The sequence below is a fragment of the Taudactylus pleione genome, unplaced genomic scaffold, assembly GCF_031769625.1.
Source record: "Taudactylus pleione unplaced genomic scaffold, aTauple2 ptg000012l, whole genome shotgun sequence".
NCBI lineage: Eukaryota > Metazoa > Chordata > Amphibia > Anura > Myobatrachidae > Taudactylus > Taudactylus pleione.
In genome coordinates, this window is record NW_028284415.1 from 14147779 (window position 1) to 14153835 (window position 6057).

Genomic DNA, 6057 nt, shown 5'->3' on the forward strand with positions numbered 1-6057 from the left:
TGAGACCCAGGAATGCTTGAGTAAAACATATAAGAGCCAAAGTATACAGGTTTCAGAAACCACTAGAGAAGCAGACAACACATCCATGGGCAAAGTGTGATGTATATGTGTGGTAGGTCTTGCTAAAGGTGGTGAGATCTGGGGAGCTTCTGGGACTCAGGGCCTTTTCATTATACCACTGTTGTTATGCTAATACCTAGTATAAAGCACCGCCTGTAGAATATTCCTTCACAACATGCATTGACATACCTTTGTGTTTGCTTCCTACAGTAACACATAATACAGGGACGCCCCAAAATCATATTTATATATTTTAATCCGATGGTGCATTAGGCACAGAAGTCAGGTTACACAGAGGGCTTTACTTATGGGCAAATCAGTTACATACAGTATTTGTTTTCAGAGCAACTTTACTGTCTACTCTGGCTACATTTGCTGTTACTAGCCACATGCATATCAATCACACGCGTGCAAACCCCCAAATGTAAATTACAACAAAACAGCAGCAGACGGTTCTCTATCTGTCCACCTCCTCAAATTGCATTAGCACCTGTTGGAACGTGTGAAGTTTGTTAGGAATGGAAAAGCCTGGTAGTTTGAGGAGTTGATTGGGAGTCAGGAAGCCTGATTTATGGGGTGAGAGAAGCGGGGTTGAGGTCATTTATTTGGCTAAAAAGTAGATATGCTGCTATTTGGCTGATGTGACACTATCCAGAATGCAAAACATCATCCTCAGCAAGAGCTATTGGATAAACACAGTCATTAAATTAGACAGACAAAGCTCCTCAATAATATTTGCAGCATATAAATGGACTGATTGTGGTTCTAATAGGAGAAAAACAGAATAGAGTTTCCCTTGGAAAAAAGTAAACAGCTTGTGAGGAGATCTCAGCTCCTGCACTATTTCACCTACGTTCCATCAAGAAGGGAAGAAAAATACATTGCACAGCTGCCTGCATTAGAGATGACAGCAGTTTTTCATGTGACACCCGTTAGCGTGCCATTACTTACAATTTACAACATCGTTTTGCATAGGCTCTAAAAATTATGCTTTTTTATGGCAAAAAAAACTTTACTGCAGGCTTAAAATTACCTAATGGAAGAGTGAAGGAACATTTTTTTTAAATCATGACCCGTCATAACTTTACTTAGATTTTTTCTGCATAGTGGGAATTTCTGCAGGGGAAACCGAAATCAGCTTCTTGCATTGTACTTCTGAAATGTAAGAAAGTTTCCAACTTTTTTGAAGATTTATTTATCTGCATGTGTCACTTCTAGGCCCAATATACTTAAAGGAAATCATCATCATCATCATCATCATCATCATCATCATCATCATCATCATGTCTGTAGGCCACCTAATATAAGGATATTGTTGTCACAAACCTTTGGAACCTAAGGAGTCTAAGAAAGGCAAAACCCGGTGGCAAAATGCATCTACATCTGCAGTGACACAGCGGACTATTCAGCAGTTTGCACCATTTCATATTAATATTTTTATTTATTATAGGTAGAGACGGAGTGGAGGAGTTACAGACATCTGTTGGCCGGACACTCAATGTAGACATCTAAAGAAAAAGTCATTAACACCTTTGGGAAAGGCCGGTATCCCATAGACAGTGGTTTGGTTGGCAAAGATCAGTGGGCCTGATTCAGGTTGGTTCGCAAGGCTGTGTTCGCATGTACCACGCTCACTGCGAAAATATGCTAATGAATGCAATCGCAAGGCAACCACAGCTCTATACCAAGACTCGCATCACTGTATAAAGCCGCCCACTTCCCATGACATACAAGTCAGCAAAAACATCGGTACCATCAAGTAACATCGGAACCACCCGCACAGTTGTGGTTGACCTGAAACTACCGCAGAAACTGCTAAACTTCCTGTCGCCATCTAGACCTCTGCCAGCGTATGCTATCACAGGGGCTTAATTATGCACGCCCCTGTAACAGCGTTCAAATGCACAGGCATGCCTGCGTTTCTCTGACCACCCCCCATCACCACCCTCAAATGGTCACTTCCTGTCAGTCACTGTGTGAAGACTCTGCGTGCATACTCAATCGCTTCCTGATCGCTGTGGTCGGTTTGCACATGTGCACTGTGTCTTATACGCATACGCAGAATGCAAACATCAGCTGGCTGCGTGTGAATGCAGCCTTGCGAACCTAAATCAAGCCCAGTATCCCCAATGTCTGGTTTGGTTGAGAAAGATCGGTATCCACAAGACTGTGGTTTGGTTGGATATGTTCTGAAGTAGATCTAGCCTAAAGTGCATGTCTCCTCAGAGGGTTTTTTATGCTTTTGTGTAATAAAGTATTTGGTTGGATGATGCCCTCTGGTGTCCCTCATTGGAATCTAAAGGCGATACGTTAATTGGAGGAGGAAAACCCATTATCATCACTGAAGGCAAATATTATACTTATTAGGGTGAGTGCATATAGTATCATAGTTGCCTACCTTTCAGTTGCTCTTCCCGGGAGAAGCCCGGGTAAGAGAAGCAGCAGGGGGGGTGACGGGGGCGGGGCCTGACAAATCGCGTCATTAAGCCCCGCCCCCTCGCGGTAAAATTGCCACGATTGGTCAAAATTTACATAGGGGCGGGGCCAAACAACGTGATTCATGTAGAATCACGTCTTAAGCCCCGCCCCCTACACGGAGACCCGCGATCGCCGCCAGAATTCTCCTCATTCTGCCCACTTCACTAGGAAGTGGGAAGAATGCGGGAGAAATGCCTACCCTTCCTTGGGTGCGGGGGGTTACCCGAAAAATCGGGAGCCTCCCGCGAAAACCGGGAGGGTAGGCATGTATGTATAGTATGCATTATCAGCAAGGATTGGATAACAGTATCGCATTATATGTTTGTTGTTTTACATCTCACACTCATTTCTGATGAAATGTAAGCGTGAATTTGTTTTTAATTCTCCCTGATTGAAGTTTTTTCTATTGTTTTCACCCCCATCACTTTGATATTCACTTTTTGTGTGTGGGTGTCGCAAGAGTCACTTTGCTTGGTTCAGACGCAACGATTTTTTGAACGATTATCGATAACGACATCGTTTATCGTTCAATCGTTGAAAAAATCGTTCACTTTCTGAGTTAAAACGATGAACGATTATCGTTTATGCGCGTTCACGTTTGTTGTTTGTAGTTTGTAGTTCAGTCAGACTGACCAACTCAACGATTTTCAGTAAGTTAATATGCAAAAATCGTTTGTAGTTCAAAAAAATAATTCATTACATTTAGTAAATGAACGATTTTAGTAAACGATTTTCATTCATTAGAAAATCGTTTACTAAAAGCGTTCATTTACTAAATCGTTGTGTGTGTATGCAGCTTAAGAGTTTTTTTTACATATATTCTAACACAGTGGTTCTCAAACTCGGCCCTCAGGACCCCACACAGTTCACATTTTGCAGGTCACCCAGCAGATGCACAGGCGAAGTCATTACTCACTGACACATTTTAAAAGGTCCACAGGTGGAGCTAATTATTTCACTTGATTCAGTGTGGAGACCTGGAAAACATGCACTGTTTGGGGGTAATGAGGACCGAGTTTGAGAACCTGTGTTCTAACACATTGTTGCATTTATATTAGGGGTGTGCACCGGCCACTTTTCGTGTTTTGTGTTTTGGTTTTGGATCTGGATCTTTCTTCGTGTTTTGGATCTGGATTGGTTTTGCCAAAACCACCCTTCCGTGTTTTGGGTTCTGGGTTTTGTGTTTTGGATCTGTATTTTTTAAAAAAAAAGCATAAAAACAGCTAAAATCACAGAATTTGTAGGTTTTTCTGCTCCTATGCTATTATTAACCTCAATAACCTTAATTTCCACTCATTTCCAGTCTATTCTGAATACCTCACACCTCACAATAGTGTTTTTATGTCCAAAAGGTTGCACCGAGGTAGCTGGATGACTATGCTAAGCGACACGAGTGGGCGGCACAAACACGTGACCCATCTAGGCGTGAAACTGCAGTGGCAGACAGGATGGCATTGAAAAACTAGGCCCCAAACTGTACATAATGCAAAGAAAAAAAAGAGGTGCAAGATGGAATTGTCCTTGGGCCCTCCCACCCACCCTTATGTTGTATAAACAGGACATGCACACTTTAACAAACCAATCATTTCAGCGCCAGGGTCTGCCACACAACTGTGGCTGAAATGATTGGTTCGTTTGGGCCCCCACAAAACAAGCTGGCAATTAATCTGTCCCTGCACAAACTGGCTCTACGGAGGCAAGAAGTCGTCCTCATCCTCCTCATCCACAGATTCCTCACCCTCTTCAGTGTTATGTACATCCTCATCCTCACAGAGTATTAATTCGTCCCTGCTGGAACCACAGGTCCCTCTGTACGTTCTGGAGGCTGGTCTCCCTGGAAGAGTTGATCATTCATTTTATGAACATCATCTTCTCCACATTTTGTGGAAGCAACCTCCTACGCCTTTCGCTAACAAGGTTCCCGGCTGCACTAAACACTCTTTCGGAGTACACACTGGAGGGGGGGCAACTCAGGTAAAATAGAGCCAGTTTGTACAGGGACCTCCAAATTGCTTCTTTTTCCTGCCAGTACAGGTACGGACTGTCTGACATGCCTACTTGGATGCTGTCACCGATGTAATCCTTTAACAGACAGACGCACGCTTGTCGCTGCTGCTTTGAGGATTCAAGTGCGGCTACAGCCCACACAATTCACAAAGACAGAAAAAAAAAAAGAATATTTTTATTGTTTGTGGAGCACACTTTGAGGGTTACACCACCCTCTAACAGACAGACGCACGCTTGTCGCTGCTGCTTTGAGGATGCAAGTGCGGCTACAGCCCACACAATTCACAAAGACAGAAAAAAGAAGAAGAATATTTTTATTCTTTGTGTAGCACACTTTGAGGGTGTCACCACCCTTTAACAGACAGACGCACGCTTGTCGCTGCTGCTTTAAGGATGCAGGTGCGGCTACAGTCCACACATTTCACAAAGACCGAAAAAAAAAGAACAATATTTTAATTGTTTGTGTAGCACACTTTGAGGGTGTCACCACCCTTTAACAGACAGACGCACGCTTGTCGCTGCTGCTTTAAGGATGCAGGTGCGGCTACAGCCCACACAATTCACAAAGACAGAAAAAAGAAGAATATTTTTATTGTTTGTGTAGCACACTTTGAGGGTGTCACCACCCTTTAACGGACAGACGCACGCTTGTCGCTGCTGCTTTGAGGATGCAAGTGCGGCTACATCGCACACAAGTCACAAACACATTAAAAAAATAGTTTTTTATTTTTTGGAGCACTTCGTGAGTTACACCACCCTTTAACAGACAGACGCACGCTTGTCGCTGCTGCTTTAAGGATGCAGGTGCGGCTACAGCCCACACAATTCACAAAGACAGAAAAAAGAAGAAGAATATTTTTATTGTTTGTGTAGCACACTTTGAGGGTGTCACCACCCTTTAACAGACAGACGCACGCTTGTCGCTGCTGCTTTGAGGATGCAAGTGTGGCTACATCGCACACAAGTCACAAACACATTAAAAAATTTTTTTTGATTTTTTGGAGCACTTTGAGAGTTACAACACCCTTTAACAGACAGACGCACGCTTGTCGCTGCTGCTTTGAGGATGCAAGTGCGGCTACAGCCCACACAATTCACAAAGACAGAAAAAAAAAGAACAATATTTTAATTGTTTGTGTAGCACACTTTGAGGGTGTCGCCACCCTTTAACAGACAGACGCACGCTTGTCGCTGCTGCTTTAAGATGCAGGTGCGGCTACAGCCCACACATTTCACAAAGACAGAAAAAAAAGAACAATATTTTAATTGTTTGTGTAGCACACTTTGAGGGTGTCACCACCCTTTAACAGACAGACGCACGCTTGTCGCTGCTGCTTTGAGGATGCAGGTGGAATCTAGACGGGATTTGGAACCGAGGACACACTACCTCCATCAATTGTCTAAATCCCACTGCACTAATGTCGGATACCGGACGCACGTCTAACACCAACATATCAGTCAAGGCCTCAGTTATACGTTTTGCTTCAGGATGACTGCTGTCGTACTTCATCC